Source organism: Bos mutus, chromosome 18, assembly GCF_027580195.1.
Source record: "Bos mutus isolate GX-2022 chromosome 18, NWIPB_WYAK_1.1, whole genome shotgun sequence".
NCBI classification, from domain to species: domain Eukaryota; kingdom Metazoa; phylum Chordata; class Mammalia; order Artiodactyla; family Bovidae; genus Bos; species Bos mutus.
The window spans coordinates 60,608,117-60,627,833 of record NC_091634.1 but is presented as its reverse complement, the minus strand read 5'-3'; the positions used below and the strand labels follow the sequence as shown (position 1 = coordinate 60,627,833).

The window sequence follows — 19,717 nt, the reverse complement described above, 5'->3', positions numbered from 1 at the left end:
GTAAATTCTCCTACAAATTTATTCTTGAAGGACCCAGTAAACTTCCAGTCATATAAGCAATTCATTTATTAACTAGGCCCAAACCACTTCCTTCACGCCCACCAAAAAAGCAAACTGAAAACACTACAGTGGGTGATGATTAGATCAACTCAGTCTTTCAGTCTTGGTAAATTTCTCCTGCGCAAGTGTAAACTGAACATTAACCCTCAGTCAGATTCATAACTAAGTTCCTCTTAGTGCCTCATTCTGGCTCAACCAGAATTATTTTCTATTTGTACCCAGGGATAGCTGCTAAGGATTGTTTTACCAAAATAACAGCGATCAGCACAGGCTTTGTGCCCTCCAACAATGCTCTGATTCACTCAAGAGCTTTGCTTTTATATGATTCTTTAACGTTCACTCATCTTTTCAGAAAGGATTTACGAACAGGTTCAGTGGGAGGTAAAAAGAAAGGAAGACAGAGAGTTACAGATGGCTGGCTCTCAAGTACATATGATAAGGGAGGTAAAACATGAGTCTACACCTAACCATCACACAAAGTTGACTGTGGAGTTGAAGGAGCTAATATTTTAAAGAATGAAAGAAGTACCACCACGCTTTCTGAGTTAGGATGACAGAAATCAGACAGACTAACAGAGGAGGGAACAACTAACGGCAGTCTTACGAGGAGGCTGTGATTTGCTGACATGAGGAGGCTGTGATTTGCTGATATGGCACTGTGTGTGGGCAGGGGTGAGGGGGCGACAAGGCACACCACCAAGGTGAGGAGGTCAGAAGGCTGAGACCTGAGCAAGGACGCAGGGAGCACCATGGGACCATTCCCAGGCGACGGTGAAGGGCTTCCCTGCTGGCTCAGTGGTAAAGAAACTGTCTGCAATGCAGGAGACATGGGTTTGATCCCTAGGTCGGGAGGATCCCCTGGAGAAGGAAATGGCAACCCCCTCCAGTATTCTTGCCTGGAGAATCCCATGCACAGAGGAGCCTTGGTCATGGGGTCTCAAAAGAGTTGCACAAGACTTAGCGACTAAACAACAACATATGGTGTGTCTGTGTGCTCGATCACTCAGTCGTGTCCAACTCTTTGTGACCCCATGCAGCACGCCAGGCTTTCCTATCTTTCACAGTCTCCCAGAGCTTGCTCAAACTCATGTCAAATAATGGTTTGTTTTAGTCCTAATTAATATGTTATGCTAAATACAGTGTAGAGAGTGGTGATTCAATTTATTATTATTTACTTGTGTGCTTCCCCAGTGGGTGGTGGGGTAACAACTGCGAAAAAATATGCAAATACTTTTAAAATAATCTTTAAATATTTTATTAACTTTGAAGAAGGAATAAGAACAGCTACTTAAGAAACTGGAGATACTTAGGCACTGATCTATTCATAGAGTTTTTACATAGCTCAAGAAGTTTACATCAAATGGGGAAAAAAAAAATAGTAGCGAAGACCTATATACTATAAACAGAAAAGATTCAGAAAAATCCATCTCTAGAAAGCAGGTCATATGGACTCATAGACTTCACTGAATATAGAAGAATCAAAGAGCGCAACATAAAGCCTTCTGCTGGGGATATAAATGTAGCAGCCAGGCCACGGTATCAAAGAAAATATCCTTTTCCTCCTAATCTAAATGTTTGCTTCCAGTCTGGGTTCAGAGAAAGTTCCTGATCATTTGAACTGGTTGTTAGTCAAGGCCCCTTTCATGTTTGCTTTCTTGGTTTCCATTTCAGCCAGCTCCTGCAGTTGCCTGTTGCTCAGGCCTTTGCATTCCAACTGTTTTCCAATCACTGTGCATTCTGTGCAAACAAGGCAGCAACTTCCCTAGCCTCAATCTTCTCTTCCTCTTCCCCAAGAGCAGACACAGTGACAAAGCACAATGTGCTAACTATTTGGCCATTACTGCCTTCTTAGGAGGCTCTTGCTTCTGAGATATATATATATTTCAGTTCAGTTACTCAGTCGTGTCCGACTCTTTGCCACCCCATGGACTGCAGCACATCAGGCTTCCCTGTCCATCACCAACTCCTGGAGTATACTCAAACTCATGTCCATCGAGTCGGTGATGCCATCCAACAATCTCATCCTCAGTCGTCCCCTTCTCCTTCTGCCTTCAATCTTTCCCGGCATCAGGGTCTTTTCCAATGAGTCAGTTCTTTGTATCAGGTGGGCCAAGTATTGGGAGTTTCAGTTTCAGCATCAGTTCCTCCAATGAATATTTAGGGTTGACTTCCTTTAGGATTGACTGGTTTGATCTCCTTGCACTTCAAGGGACTCTCAAGAGTCTTCTTCAACACCACAGTTCAAAAGCAGCAATTCTTTGGTGCTCAGCCTTCTTTACAGTCCAACTCTCACATCCATACATGACTACTGGAAAAACTATAGCCTTGACTAGACATACCTTTGTCAGCAAGTAATGTCTCTGCTTTTTAATATGCTGTCTAGGTTGGTCAAAAGACTAGCTTTACTTTCAAGGAGCAAGTGTCTTTTAAATTCATGGCTGCACTCACCATGTGCAGTGATTTTGGAGCCCAAGAAAATAAACTCTGTTTCCATTGTTTCCCCATCTATTTGCCACGAAGTGACAGGACCAGATGCCATGATCTTAGTTTTCTGAATGCTAAGTTTTAACTTCTTCACTCTCCTCTTTCACGTTCATCAAGAGGCTCTTCAGTTCTTCATCGCTTTCTGCAATAAGGGTGGTGTCAACACATATCTGAGGTTATTGATATTTCTCCCGGAAATCCTGATTCCAGCCTGTGCTTCATCCAGCCCGAACGGAAATCTTGATTCCAGTTTGTGCTTCATCCAGCCCGGAATTTCGCATGATATACTCTGCATAGAAGTTAAATAAGCAGGGTGACAATATACAGCCTTGACGTACTCCTTTGGCTATTTGGAACCAGTCTGTTGTTCTATGTCTGATTCTAATGGTTGCTTCTTGACCTGCGTATAGATTTCTCAGGAGGCAGGTAAGGTGGTCTAGGATTCCCATCTCTTTAAGAGTTTTCCACAGTTTGTTGTGATCTACACAGTCAAAGGCTTTGGCATAATCAATAAAGCAGAAGTAGATGTTTTTCTGAATTCTCTTGCTTCTTCTATGATCCAACGGATGTTGGCAATGTGATCTCTGGTTCTTCTGCCTTTTCTAAAATCAGCTGGAACATATGGAAGTTTGTGGTTCACATATTGCTGAAGCCTGGCTTAGAGAATTTTGAGCATTACTTTACTAGCGTGTGAGATAAGTGCAATTGTGCGGTAGTTTGAGCATTCTTTGGCATTGCCTTTCTTTGGGATTGGGATGAAAACTGATCTTTTCCAGTCCTGTGGCCACTGCTGAGGTTTCCAAATTTGCTGACATACTGAGTACAGCACTTTCACAACATCAGCTTTCAGGATTTGAAATAGCTCAACTGTAATTCCATCATCTCCACTAGTTTTGTTCATAGTGATGCTTCCTAAGGCCCACTTGACTTCACATTCCAGGATGTCTGGCTCTAGGTGAGTGATCCCACCATCATGATTATCTGGGTTGTGAAGATCTTTTTTATATAGTTCTTCTGTGTATTCTTGCCATCTCTTCTTAATATCTTCTGCTTCTGTTACGTCCCTACCATTTCTGTCCTTTATTGAGCCCATCTCTGCATGAAATGTTCCCTAGGTATCTCTAATTTTCTTGAAGAGATCTCTAGTCTTTCCCATTCTGTTGTTTTCCTCTATTTCTTTGCATTGATCACTCAGGAAGGCTTTCTTATCTTTCCTTGCTATTCTCTGGAACTCTGCATTCAAATGGGTTTATGTGTCCTTTTCTCCTTTGCTTATTTAGCTTCTCTTTTCTCAGCTATTTGCAGGGCCACCTGAGACAACCATTTTGCCTTTTTGCATTTCTTTTTCTTGGAGATGGTCTTGATCCCTGTCTCCTGTACAATGTCATGAACCTCTGTCCATAGTTCTTCAAGCATTCTGTCTATCAGATCTAATCCCTTGAATCTATTTCTCACTTCCACTGTATAATTATAAGGGATTTGATTTAGGTCATACCTGGATGGTCTAGTGGTTTTCCCTACTTTCCTCAATTTAAGTTTGAATTTGGTAATAAGGAGTTCATGGTCTGAGCCACAGTCAGCTCCTGGTCTTGTTTTTGCTGACTGTACAGAGCTTCTCCATTTTTGGCTGCAAAGAACATAATCAATCTGATTTCGGTGTTGACCATCTGGTGACATCCGTGTGATGAATATTCTGTTGTGTTGCTGGAAGAGGGTATTTGCTATGACCAGTGTGTTCTTTTGGCAAAACTCTGTTAGCCCTTGCCCTCCTTCATTTTGTACTCCAAGGCCAAACTTGTCTGTTACTCCAGATATCTCTTGACTTCCTACTTTTGCATTCCAGTCCTCTGTGATGAAAAGGACATCATTTTTGGTTGTTAGTTCTAGAAGGTCTTGTAGATCTTCAGAGAACCGTTCAACTTCAGCTACTTTTGCATTACTGGTTGGGGTAAAGACTTGGATTACTGTGATACTGAATGGCTTGCCTTGGAAATGAACAGAGATCATTCTGTCATTTTTGAGATAGGACCTAAGTACTGCATTTTGGACTCTTATGTTGACTATAAGAGATACTCCATTTTTTCAAAGAGGTTCTTGCCCAGTCACTTAGTCATGTCCAACTCTTTGTGACCCCATGGACTGCAGCCCACCAGGCTCCTCCATCCATGGGATTCTCCAGCCAAGTACACTGGAGTGGGTTGCCATTTCCTTCTCCATCTTGCCCACAGTAGAAATATAATATATATATATATATAATATATATTTTTAAAAATATGAGATATATTATTTCATTTTCCCAAAACCCTAGCCAAACTTGACTATTACTCCATCCACAGTGGAGGTCATGGCAGCATTCTTCAGCTGGGACTGGTAGAAGACTAGCAGTCTACACTTTGTACATTTCTTCCTGCATGTCCTTTAATACCTCTGGCCTCCAAAGACACACAGGTGTCTTCATCTTGTGTTACAAAACGTGTGGGTATGTTTGGCAGCATCAGTCACGTAGGCCAACCCTGGGGACTCATGGGTAATTTCTCTGCCAGTCCAGCACCAGGACCATCTGGCAGCATGAACAGCAGACATCGAGGGGCTTCTCACTGTCATCATGTGCCAGCCCCCACCCCCATTAGAGGCGCTGGCATGGACTACTGACTAGAGCAGTAGGTATGGTTCAGAGACAGAGCCCAAAGACAACACGAAGAATAATGTAGAGTTATTATATATACTTCTGTGGGAACACGATGCAATTTAAAGGGATAAAAGATAGATAGGCAAGGTTCCTCCAACAAACTAGAGCCCATTTATCCCTGGTTCTTGGACAGTCAGGGTATTAAGATGAGGTCAAGACTTACTTTCTTATACCTTTAAAATGAAAATAACTTCAATGGTCTTTATAATACATATAAAATAGTAGGAATTAGTGAATGCGTCTGCTCAAGTTCATATATTACTTACTTGTATATAAACAATACGGGCAAAAGACTTGCAGCTTTGTCAAGTGCTAATTCATTCACCTTCAGTGAGGTTTTAGCCCTATTTTAAAAATATGAAAGCATAATAATGTAACTCATTACTAGACTTAAGAGCCCCCGCTAAACTGATCAACTCCTGACTCACTGACAGAAGTATCCATACCCATGAAGATGCTCTGTCTCAAAATTTAATTCAAGAAATCAAATTACATCTTATTTTTGCTTAAGAAAACTCTACAACTAGTTAAAAATAACCAAATGGAAACACTCAAAATTAGTCAAATTTATCTATCTTCTGTCCCCAGAGCAGGGAATGGCAAATATGGATATAACAATCTAGTTACTGAACACAAAATACATCATTACATTACGGCCAAAAGGATACATATTTGGTTATGGTTTTACAAATCTTAAAGTTTATTTAAAAAAAATGTAAATTACGAAATCAAGTAATGTTCTATACCCTAAGAAATACTGTGAACTCCTTCCGAATCCCCCCCCATTTTACTATCCTGAATTAAAGGTACCACCCTGCTTATTTAACTTATATGCAGAGTACATCATGAGAAATGCTGGGCTGGAAGAAGCACAAGCTGGAATCAAGATTGCCGGGAGAAATACACCACCCTTATGGCAGAAAGTGAAGAGGAACTAAAAAGCCTCTTGATGAAAGTGAAAGCAGAGAGTGAAAAAGTTGGCTTAAAGCTCAACATTCAGAAAACAAAGATCATGGCATCTGGTCCCATCACTTCATGGGAAATAGATGGGGAAACAGTGGAAACAGTGTCAGACTTTATTTTTGGGCTCCAAAATCACTGCAGATGGTGACTGCAGCCATGAAATTAAAAGATGCTTACTCCTTGGAAGGAAAGTTATGACCAACCTAGATAGCATATTGAAAAGCAGAGACATTACTTTGTCAACAAAGGTCCGTCTAGTCAAGGCTATGGTTTTTCCTGTGGTCATGTATGGATGCCAGAGTTGGACTGTGAAGAAGGCTGAGCGCCGAAGAATTGATGCTTTTGAACTGTGGTGTTGGAGAAGACTCTTGCGAGTCCCTTGGACTGCAAGGAGATCCAACCAGTCCATTCTGAAGGAGATCAGCCCTGGGATTTCTTTGGAAGGAATGATGCTAAAGCTGAAACTCCAGTACTTTGGCCACCTCATGTGAAGAGTTGACTCACTGGAAAAGACCCTGATGCTGGGAGGGATTGGGGGCAGGAGGAGAAGGGGACGACAGAGGATGAGATGGCTGGATGGCATCACTGACTCGATAGACGTGAGTCTGAGTGAACTCTGGGAGTTGGTGATGGACAGGGAGGCCTGGCGTGCTGCGATTCATGGGGTCACAAAGAGTCGGACACGACTGAGCGACTGAACTGAACTGAATAAACTATATGAGACAGATCATCCACAAAAGATGTTTAGAGATATTTCTTTCTATAGAGCTCACTCAGTCTTTTACATCAGCTTTCCATTTGGGACCACGTCACTATTGTGAAGCACAAGTTTTTCTGGAATGAAATCATCTGCATGAGAGCCTATAATCAGCGAGGAGGGAAAAATTACCGCTGACTCACTCACTCATTTTTTTCCCCCTAGGAGAAGAGTTAGAAATTTAGAATCCAGTTTGGTCCTAATTTGGGGGGGAAGAAAACAGTCAAGCGTTCTATCAAATGCTTGGCCAGATTCCCCTTTAAGCCCCATGGGAAAGAATCTTAGACAAGTCTATCAACATGGCTTCCAGCCACAGCAGGCACACAGCTGTAGAGATAAAAGACCTTGTTTTTCATTGCCCAGTTTCATAGATAAAGTCAGTTTTGGTGCCCATGATACAAAAGTGACACCCAGAGCATTATCATTCAGTCTCAAGTGGCTAACATCTATAAATTATTCTGTAGACAATTCATCAACAATGACACAGTCCTCTGAACTGTGAGGGTGTGATACCACTACCATAGAAACACAGCATCAAAATCCTTCTAAAACGGCTACTCACAGGATTGTCATTCAGTTCAGTTCAGTCGCTCAGTCGTGTCCGACTCTTTGTGACCCCATGAATCGCAGCACGCCAGGCCTCCCTGTCCATCACCAACTCCCAGAGTTCACTCAGACTCACGTCCATTGAGTCAGTGATGCCATCCAGCCATCTCATCCTCTGTCACCCCCTTCTCCTCCTGCCCCCAATCCCTCCCAGCATCAGAGTCTTTTCCAATGAGTCAACTCTTCGCATGAGGTGGCCAGAGTACTGGAGTTTCAGCTTTAGCATCATTCCTTCCAAAGAAATCCCAGGGCTGATCTCCTTCAGAATGGACTGGTTGGATCTCCTTGCAGTCCAAGGGACTCTCAAGAGTCTTCTCCAACACCACAGTTTAGAAGCATCAATACTTCGGCGTGCAGCCTTCTTCACAGTCCAACTCTGGCATCCATACATGACCACAGGAAAAACCATAGCCTTGACTAGACGGACCTTTGTTGGCAAAGTAATGTCTCTGTTTTTGAATATGCTATCTAGGTTGGTCATAACTTTCCTTCCAAGGAGTAAGCATCTTTTAATTTCATGGCTGCAGTCACCATCTGCAGATTGTCATTACCTCATAGAAATAAACACCGTCAACAGATCCCCTCATTTCATCATGCTTTAGAAGCAACATGGTAGAAAGAATTACGGACTAGGAGCCAGAAAAATTTAAGCTCTGATTTCAGTTCTGTTGCATATTCACTGTATAGCAAGCCTCGATCAAGTCACATAATTCTTTAGGCTTCAAAGTTCATGTCCACAAAACAGATAAATCGTACTTCACGTACTTCACAGGGCAGTGGAAGATAATACTGGCCCTTCCATCTCTGCACATAATAAAATCAAATAAACACCAAAAGCAACATAATTCATGGAGGCAAAGAATAAGAATTCAAGATCTATGACATACATATTTGATTGTATCTGTATATATTATCTCTGAAAGGACACATATAATTATTTTTCAGTATATAACCTTCTGTACTTTTTGATTTTTGTACCACATGCAAAAAAGAAAAAACGGAAAACCAAGGATAATTCTATTTCAAGACAAACATTTTTGAAAATATTTGTAATATATCTTCATGTTTGGGGCAAAAAGGAAGTTTAATGATATATTCTTCCAAGTCCGTATTTTTCTTTTTCCTCTTCCACTGTCTATTCAAAATCAGGTAGTGGTGGGGAGGAAATAGGCAACATCCATATCCTAGACCAGACCAAGTCCCCAGATGATAATGTCCCATTCTCTAGGCTAGGATGATCATAAGAGCGGGATGATAACTAAAACCAACTCTGTCAATATAACTTAAGACTGTAGACCACCCATGTTAAATATATATAATTGTTGTTTCAGAAAATCTTTCCCTAGGAAGTGTTAAGTCACTCAGTTGTGTCCAACTTTTTGTGACCCCATGGACTGTAAACCACCAGGCTCTTCTGTCCATGGAATTCTTCAGGTAAGAATACTGGAGTGGGTTGCTGTTCCCTTCTCCAGGGGATCTTCCCAACCCAGGGACCGAACCCATATTTCTCACACTGTAGGCAGATTCTTTACAATCTGAGCTACCAGGGAAGTCAATAAACTAAATTAACACTGTTTGATTCAAGCAATTCCTAGAGATAAATCTGTCAGAGACTTGAGTATTCTCATCCAAGCAAACAGCCTATTTATGAAGCAACAGATTATATATCAAGAATTCAAATACACTCAGACCTTACAACAGTATCTTAAAAATTTTGATCATCACAATTATTATTCTTCAGAAGATTATTGGGAAATCTAATGTCTGAAATACAAGGCCTTGATTTCAGGTCTCTTGAATCTTTAGTCTACACTAAAAACATAGAAAAGAAGGCTCTATGACTAGAGGCAAGTTCACTATTTCAAAGAAAATATTCTAAATTCTGACATGTGATATTACTACAAATGAAATGCCTCATGGACCACAGAAAAAGGACAGACCAAGTAACCAAAGTGAGCCTCAGAAAGCACCTAAAAGCATTTTCCCAACTGAAATCTTCCTAAATAATCCACGTCACAGAGCTTGATTGTGGAAAGGCTCTCTGCATTAGGGAGAGCATAACCATATCTACTCAGATGCAAGAGCTAGTATCTAAGAACCCCAGGCGTAGTTTTCTTTCAGTTTCACAAGAAGGAAAAAAAAAAGACTGGGGCGTGAGGAACAACAGAAAGTCAATTTTGGATGCGCTTTCTCTAAATAGCTTGCTTTTGGTGCCAAGAACTTTTTTTAATCTTCTACCTAGACTCTCTCTGATTTTTATTTTCACCTCAGTATGCAAGAGGAAAAGCTTCAAGCACTTATATAAAATTTCTCTCTGTCAGTTTAGTTCAGTTCAGTTCAGTCGCTCAGTCGTGTCCGACTCTTTGTGACCCCATGAATTGCAGCACGCCATGCCTCCCTGTCCATCACCAACTCCCGGAGTTCACTCAAACTCACGTCCATCGAGCCAGTGATGCCATCCAGCCATCTCATCCTCTGTCGTCCCCTTCTCCTCCTGCCCCCAATCCCTCCCAGCATCAGGGTCTTTTCCAATGAGTCAACTCTTCGCATGAGGTGGCCAAAGTATTGGAGCTTCAGCTTCAGCATCAGTCCTTCCAAAGAACACCCAGGACTGATCTCCTTCAGAATGGACTGGTTGGATCTCCTTGCAGTCCAAGCGACTCTCAAGAGTCTTCTCCAACACCACAGTTCAAAAGCATCAATTCTTCGGCGCTCAGCTTTCTTCACAGTCCAACTCTCACATCCATACATGACTACTGGAAAAACCATAGCCTTGACCAGATGGACCTTTGTTGGCAAAGTAATATCTCTGCTTTTGAATATGCTATGTAGGTTGGTCATAACTTTCCTTCCAAGGAGTAAGCATCTTTTAATTTCATGGCTGCAATCACCATCTGTGGTGATTTTGGAGCCCCCAGAAATAAAGTCTGACACTGTTTCCACTGTTTCCCCATCTATTTCCCATGAAGTGATGGGATCAGATGCCATGATCTTAGTTTTCTGAATGTTGAGTTTTAAGCCAACTTTTTCTCTGTAATATGTACTAAATAAAATTCACAAACTGCAACGTTCTAAGACATATTTAAAATGAATACTTTAACTGTAAGCTGTACTGTACACACCTTTATACCTACTCTGAGTCATTTGTCTGGTTAAGAATCTTACAATATTATGAATGTGGTGGCTACTTATGCCATTAACATAAAGAATTCAGAAGCATATACATAAGCCAAATATGTGACCCATGACCTATTTTTTTTTTAATTTAGTACATAATTTATCCGAAGATATCTTAGACTATATCATCTAATTAACTTACTAAAAACTTTTCCCTGGTGGTTCAGACGGTAAAGAATCTACCTGCAATGAAGGAGACCCGGGTTCGATCCCTGGGTCAGGAAGATTCCCTGGAGAAGAGAATGGCAATGCACTCCAGTATTCTTGCCTGGAGAATTCCATGGACAGAGGAGCCTGGCAGGCTACAGTCCATGGGGTCGCAAAGAGTCAGACATGACTGAGCAATTAAAAACTAACTAAAAACTTTTAGCCAGAATTTTAATTTTTAAACTTTATCTCAAGATTACCAAATACACATTTTAAAACATAAAATAATATGGGATAGTTTTGGACTAACAGCAAGTTAATGAAGTTTGAAAAGAAAGTGAAGGTATTAATATTGCCTTTCCAAAAGGCTTGACACTGAACAAATGACCTCAACATCCATGACTTACCAAGTAACCTATTAGACTGGTCACTAATTTGTTCCTGCCTCCAAAACAGAGAAACAGGCTGAAAATTGACTTCCCTAGTTTAAAACAATCTCTTATAAGTTCATTTTGGGAGCATTAAAAATGCCTAAGTTTCTCTGACAGCTCATGCAACTCAATAACAAAAAAAAACAAATAATCCAATCAAAAAATGGGCAGAAAACCTAAATAGACATTTTCTCCAAAGAATAAATACAAATAGCCAATAGGCACAAGGCACAAAATGCTCAAGGTCACTAATTATTAGAGAAATGCAAATCAAAAGTACAATGGGCTATCACCTCACACCGGTCAAAATGGCCATCATTAAAAGGTTTCCAAATAACAAATGCTGGAAAGACTATGGAGAAAAGGTGTATTCCCTCCTACACTGTTGCTGCGAATATAAGCCGGAGTAGCCTCTGTGGAAAACAGTATGGAAGTTCCTCCAAAAAACAAAAATCAGAGATGCTGTATGATCCAGCAGTCCCACTCCTGGGCATATAACTGGACAAAAATATAATTCGAAAAGATACATACACCCTTATGGTCACAGCAGCACTGTTCACAACAGCCAAAACATGGAAACAACCTAAATGCCCTTCGATAGATGAATGCACCAAGACACGGCCCAGGAACAGCCACTCAGCTGTAAAGAAGAATGAAAGAATGCTGTCTGCAGCAGCACGGGGGACCCAGAGAGTAAACTAAGTGAACCCTGTGACGTCACTACACCCGGGATCCAAGTATGACAAAGACCTTGCCTACAGAACAGAAACAGACTCCGACAGAGAGAACAGGCCTGTGGTCGCCAAGGGGAGACGGATGGGGGAGGATGGATGGGGAGTTTGGGGTTAGCAGATGCAAATGATTCCATACAGAATGGATAAACAAGGTCCTACTGTATGGCACAGAGAACCATATCCAACATCCTGTGATAAACCACAGTGGGAAAGAATATGAAAAAGAATGTGTGTGTACACATATAAACATACATGCATATATAAAAATACATACACACACACACATATATATAAACACAGAGATATAACTGAATCAGTTTGCTGTACACAAGAAATTAACACAGAACTGTAAACCAACTATACTTCAATAAAAAAAAGTTCCTAAATGTTTCCGGCTTTATTTTGCTTCCTTGCCCCCCTGGAGGTGGTAGTACCTCAGTTAAAAACAGTATCAGAAAAATTCCTAAAAACGTAAGTTACCTCTTTAACCTTTACCCTGTTTCACCAATAGCTTATTCTATATAATTATACATCTTCTCTAAAAATCTCATGGAAAAAAATAGAAAAAAATGAATAGCAGATTCTTTTTTACCAAAGATGACTAATCACTTTCGTCTTTGAATTTGAGATTAAGTAGATCTAGCCTACATAATTAAGTGCCATGAAAAAGATCAGACACGACAAAAGCATCTTACATCTGTGTACTGGCTTAAGGCTACAGTTTCCATTAATGACAAAATTCAAAACTTCTCTCTCACATTTAGCTTTCTTTCTGCACGGCGAGTAAAGCAGCTAAGACTGTGAAATTCGTTCCTTCCTAGTCCTACTGGGGCTTCCCAGGTGGTGCTAGTGGTGAAGAGTGAGGTGCAAGTCACTCAATCATGTCTGACTCTTTGCGACCCCATGAACTTGATGGAACAGCAGGGATGGAGAAAGAGCATCAAGAATTACATTTCTGGAGTTCCCTGCATGCCTCTAAAGGAATTCATCACCATTATTTATGTAAATCCAATTCCTTCAGGAGAAACTGGACATCCTGCATGTGAAGCTTTCAGAAATGACTAAGAAAAAAAATTCATACAAATAAACACCAATGGATTAGATCTGGAAGAGGGATGGAGGGGAGAGAGAGAGAGAACTAAGGGCAAAAAATGATTATGTCCCGAAAACAACAAACAAAAATAATTCAAGAGGGAAGAGGAAGTAATGGCAAAGTCATCTTCTAGACTGAAAGAAAAACCCGTTTCCTTAGCTTGCTTTCCAGTTGCTTAGAAAAGACATTTCTTGTAAGCTTCTACTGAAGTCTAACAACTCATTTCTAATTCTATCCCATGTTCCACTCTGTTCTTCACAAATTTCACTCGGTCTTTGTGATCTGAGTGCCCTGAAAATCTAAGTCAATTCTATACAAAACTTAAAATGCTCTTTATCCAACTAAAATTTGCTGCTAAATAAAAGAATAAAAAGGAATGTTACTCTTTTGTAAAGTCATAAACCTTTACTCTGTTTACTTACTAAACAGGAAATTGCCTCTACCTGTGTCAAACCACTGTAAATAGACACTCAATTTGCTATGCGAGTACCAATTTTGTTTTATGGGAAAACTGTCAATTATTCTTCTACAGAAAATGGCAAACTTTACATCGGGTATATGGGAGTAGGAAGGGAAAAGCCAAAAGAATCTTTGTTTTAACCTTAATTTAAAAAGAATTGTAAGGGGAAATACAGACTGTTACATTTCTTAAGAAACATCATAGAATTCACTGATTTTTTTTAATTGTGTAACTTTTATTAACAAAAAACTTTAAAAATTAAAATAAAATTAAAGTTGATAAAAAGAATTCTGAAACTTGTTAAAGACAATCTTGTTACTACAAGTGTGCTAGGTTTATTCTTGTGAATCTGAATGGATGAGGACGACACTTCCGGTTAAGGTCTGATCTTGGGTAGAATCTCTGCAGATTCTTGACCCAAACCACAGGGCATACTTACACTACCTCAACAGGTGGACTGTACTCAGCGCATGCGGCATTGAGAGGGTGATTTCAGAGCCCGTAACTTACTGGTTGTGGAAGTGAGGGAAAGCATGAAGGATGACGGCTGTTCTGCTTTGCAGGCTGGGGAACAGGGTGGGTGGCGGTGCCTCCACTGAGAAGTGAAATCCACAGGCCTGCGCTCAGCTTCAGAGATGGTGAGGCTGAGCTGCCTGTGGCTGAGCTGCGGGAGGAGTGAGTGAGCGACAACTGTCTGGAGCTCAGAAAGGAGGCTGAGGCTGCTAAGAAGATGTGGAATCATTACATTTAGGTTGGAATGAAATCACCTGGTCTGAGTGAGAACAGAACCATGACATTCAAGCCCCCGATAGAGGAAAAGATCGAAACGGGTAACAACAGTCCGAAAGAGAAGCCACAGAGAAATTTTTAAGAAGGAAGTGGTCACATATTGATGATTCCACTTATATAAAATGTCCAAAGGTGCAAATTTTGAGACATAAAGTAGGTTAGTGGAGCCTAGGTATGGGAATGAACAGGGATTAATTATAAATGGGCATGAGAAATACTTCTGGGGTGATAAAAATGTTCTAAAAGTGGTTTATGGTGATGATTATACCACAAATGATGGTAAAGTTGCTAACGGGTGGACTCTAAGATACGTAGAATACACTTCAATAAAGCTGCTTACAAGAAAAAAAAGAAAGATCAGGTTGAGTACTGCATCTTCCACATGATGTGGTTACTGTTCCTAGTGTGAGACAATGTTTGTGAGATTCATAGGATGGTTAGACAGCATCAGAGACTCGATGGACACAAATGTGAGAGCCCTCCAGGAAGCAGTGGAGGACAGGGGACCTGGCACGCTGCAGCCCATGGGGCCGCAAAGAGCCGGGCACGATTCAGCGACTGAACAACAGCGAACAGAGCTACAGGCGCCTGCACCAAGCCGGCTGAAACCCGCCCCCTCCGCCCCAACACTGATACCTAGGCGTGTACTCTAAAATGAGAGAAAGAGATGCTTTATTTACTGAAGGCCACGGCAACCCTCTTATGTTCAGAAAGTAAAATTTGATACGCAGGTACAGAGAACAAAAGTACTATGTAATACAGAGATAGTCAACTCCCAACCAGGTACGTCTGAAAATGTGAAGGGATTTTTTTCTTTATCACTCCAACTCGGGAGGGGGAGCAACACTAGCATTTAGATGGCAATGTTTTATTTATGATTTACTACCTTTAAAAACAGAAGATCCGAAATACGTATGGGTCTTCACTTACACTTAATAATAGCCGCCTCAGTGGTATTGGGTCAAACAGTTATAAGCAGGTATTCAACATTTTTTAGGAATATAAAAAATACAAAAAAAGGCTGAGTATGCTAAATGTTCTTCAATGTATGGACAGTACTGCACGAGGAGGAATGATTCCTTCAAAATACCAAAAGCATTCCTGTTGAAAAATAACCGATTTAAACCACATTTCTATCAAAAGGTAAAGTACCTGTAGATTCTTATTTTAGAAATTCAAACATGAGGCATCTGCATTACCATCAAAATACTTCACTATATTCGTATTAAAATTAGAATTCTTCAAAATTTTAACTTTGAAAAATCACACATGACTATTAGTTGTTCAAATTTTAGAATAACATAAAATATTTAAAAATACATTAAAAATAAATAAATAAAGCTACATTTAATTTTTCAGTTATTTGCACTTAGCTTGAACCAGCCTTATAAATTTCTCGCTGAGCTTTCTTAGACACATACCCTGAGGAAACCAAAATTGAAAAAGACACATGTATCCCATTGTTCATTGCAGCACTATTTACAATAGCTAGAACATGGAAGCAACCTAGATGTCCATCGAGAGATGAATGGATAAAGAAGCTGTGGTACATACACACAGTGGAATATCACTCAGCCATAAAAAGGAATGCATTTGAGTCAGTTCTAATGAGGTGGATGAACCTAGTACCTATTATACAGAGTGAAGTGAGTCAAAAATAAAGATAAATATCATATTCTAACACATATATACGGAATCTAGAAAAATGGTACTGAAGAATTTATATACAGGGCGGCAATGCAGAAAAAGACATAGAGAACAGACTTATGGACATGGTGAGAGGGCGGGAGAGGGTGAGATGTTGGAAAGAGTAACACGGAAACTTACATTGCCATATGCAAAATAGACAGCCAACGGGCATTTGCTGTATGGCTCAGGAAACTCAAACAGGGGCTCTGTATCAACCTAGAGGGCTGGGGTAGGGAGGGAGATGGGAGGGAGGTTCAAAAGGGAGGGGATATATGTATACCTATGGCTGATTCATGTTGAGGTTTGACAGAAAACAACAAAATTCTGTAAAGCAATTATCCTTCAATAAAAAAAAATTTTTTTTTCATTCTCTCTGAGCTTTAAATACTTTTTTGACAGACCAGGCAATAACATTTATAAGCACTTCATTGTAATGTCAAGGTTTTACATTTTCCTTTGAAAATTCAGGAGCTGCCTCAAGATACAACTATAGTATACTGTGTATCTGTCCAGTAAAGCATTACACTGCATTAGAACCTGCTTATCTATTTCTGGAGACTGGAATTTTGTCTATTCCACATACTCAGTGCCCAAAACAATTAACACAGTAAATGCTGTTTCAAGAATAGCTATTAATAAAGAAAGTTATTGAAAACTACAGACATACTCTATATGATGAACAAAACTTAGTTTCAGAAGAATTAGCTAATTTTCTACTGGAAAGCCTTAACAGTAATTTTGTAAGGTTACCAAAATGCTTGGATGCAGGTTACAATGAACTAAATGGCAGCTCCAGCATCAAAGAGACAAAGAACAGGCAGAGGGCGATCACTTGGAGAACTCAGGACACCTATTCAACAAAGGACAAAACACACAGAAGTGAACAGAGCAGCAGTTATGCCTTCTTCCTGCTCATTCTAAACTGTTTCTGGGGACTTCCCTGGTGGTCCAGTGGTTAAGAATCTGCCTTCCAATGCAGGGGACGTGAGTTCAACCCGTCAGGAAACTAAGATCCCACATGCCTCGGGGCAACAAAGTCCCTCTGCAGCAACCGAGACCGAAGCAGCTAAATAAATAAATGAAAAACAAGTCACGTGTAAAAATAAGTAAGCAAACTTTTTCCATCACAAAGAACTACAACTTTCAGCCCATCTTTCAATACCTAAAGATTAATATTTGCAAAGTCTTATCATTCTGGGTATTTCAGGGGAGCAGGGTGTCAGGAGAGGAAGAGATTATCATCAAGAGAGGAGACAGCTATGGAGGGAATGAGCAATTAAGTTTCAGCAATTAACTAGCACTGAAACGTTTATCGACTATCTTCTAAAAGGTATGTATTTTCCGTTCTTGGAAAGTCATTCAGAAGTTTCTTTCTGAGGTTGGGTGACAGAGTCCATAAAGTTTCCAGCACTACTTGTGTTTTCATAATGGTCAAATGTTAAAGCTGATAGGAAAAAGGGCTACAAGACTCAATGGATAGGATATCCTGGAGTCTTAATATATCCTGGTCGATATGCTGGCTTAAAAACATAAGCATATGGGGAGTAGCAGCTCCGCTTCATGCCAGGCAATGTCTCCACAGGGTGTGGGCTTCCCAGTGTAACAGCAGTCAGACCATATGGTGCTGCTTTTACTGGCATGGGCAGGACAGAGGCTGCCAAAAACTGAATGTGCTATTTTGGTCCGTAAAATGTGATAATTCCCAAATTTAAAACATAAGCATTTGAAAATTAAAAACGATTTTTTAATTTTAAGATTTCAAAAATATTGGACTTTCATAACTCGAGGCTCCACTGGGTAACAGCTCTCAGCCTTTGAAATAAGACAAAGATTCAAGCAAAAGCCAAAAGGTGGGGAGTAAGCTTGGCAACAGTTCTTTTGAAAAAAAATTTTTTTTTCCAATTTAAACAAAACCTCTCCATAGTTATATCATAAACATAAAGATGCAATGTACAGCAACAGCTTGTGGAATACCACGTTGTGACAACATCAAACCAGGGCAGTTGACGTGAGAGCTGAAAGGTGGTTCACCGATGGATGGATTCTCTTATTTTTCTCTAGCCACTCCTCCAAGCTTTTGCACAGTAACACACTTCCAACTTCTTAAATAAGCTTATCTAATGCTTGAAGTTAGAACCACCTTGGAAACACTCACGCTGAATCCATAGACAAATTATTTAACCCATACAAACTCAGCCCTGGATCTGAGTAACTCAAGTTCAAGATTCTAAAAACAATTTCAAATGCTATATTGAGGCTGTTAACATTAATTCTAGAAAAGCAACTTTTGAGCTTCCACACTTGTTTCAATGCTGTCCAGCTCCCCAAGCCTGCTTCTTTTTCGTAAATTAGGTTAATTATATGTAATAAAAATAGCTTTCAGTTTGGCCTGAGTTGAGAACATGGATTTTATGAACTGCTTTATACAAGGCAAGGAAAAAAAATGCTGTGTGTGTGCCATCAGTTTATTGAGGAGAGGGTCCCTTGAAGCACTGCTGGAGGGGAGGAAGTGAGACGGGGAGCCAGGCAGGACTGAACGAGCAGGTGGGCTGGCCTTCTGGCAGCTGGAGCGCATTCCCACGGGCACCTCTGGAAAAACATAAAGATCAGACCTCAGGAATGGCTTCTCCAGGAGTGAGAAGGCTGAGGACACTGCCTCACCAGTTTTTGTCACTGGTGAGGGCCTGCAGCCGGGGCTGTTAACTCCCAGGCCCCTCTGCCCCCTTCCACGTGAGTCAGCTGTGTTCCCAAGGCCAGAGAAGGCCCTGAGCCTCCACCAGGGTTTGAAGAAAGCCGCCTGCAGCTAGCACTGAGACAGTGAAGGCAGGGGGAACGCGGACAGGGCTCTGCTATCCTCTGCTAGCCAGCAGAGAGGAGGAACGCCTGGGCGTTAGGGAAATCTGCTATAACGTGTAACAGCACCTAACACAAGAAAAATCTTAGGATCAGGACTAAGTTAAGTCAAAACTCGGAGAACTCCATCTTCCTGCCCATTCAGTTCCTTGAATGACAATAAACACGAATTATCCAGACTAAGGTTGAAGAAGGAATTCATAGGGCCTGGACTCCATCTTAGGCCTGTTCATGCTGATCTTGCTCGGCCATCTTTCCAATGGACTCTGAACTCTGTGTTTAGTGCCTATGAAAACAACAACAGAAGGATAAGACCCCTCCAGACAGGGGAACCTTGAAGATCGTATCTAGGTTACTCATCGCCTAAGAGAAAACATACACTAATCACCCCTTCCTCCAGACAGGCCATAAATTTTTCTGTATCTATCAGAGTGTAACCTCGGGTTTACTGATTATTGGCTAATTGTTTGACTGTTTGAGCACATGAGACCATAGCACGTGAATGATGGGGTTATTGGGATTGTATTTTCCTCGGTGTATGTAAGTCTCAAGGAATTTGGAGTGGTGGGTTCAGACACATACACATGGGGTATAAAAGATTTTCATAGATGCTGGTCGGGGTCCTTGGCTAAGAGGGGACTCTGCCTTGGGCCCGCCGGTGTACTAAACTGCACTCCACTATCTGCACTGTCCTTCTGAGTGAGTTTGTTTCCCGGAACGCGTGGCTACAACAAGGTGAACCATAAGCTCAAATACCATCCACCAAAAGAGGGCTTCCACCCCCT

The 19,717-nt window shown here is 40.8% G+C and overlaps 1 protein-coding gene and 1 pseudogene across 1 annotated transcript in view; both read right to left on the bottom strand.

Moving 5' to 3' along the window:
* GLG1 (golgi glycoprotein 1) overlaps positions 1 to 19,717 on the bottom strand; it is a 130,059-nt gene that overhangs the window by 54,752 nt on the left and 55,590 nt on the right.
* LOC138991788 (STING ER exit protein pseudogene) lies at positions 1,670 to 5,149 on the bottom strand (annotated as a pseudogene).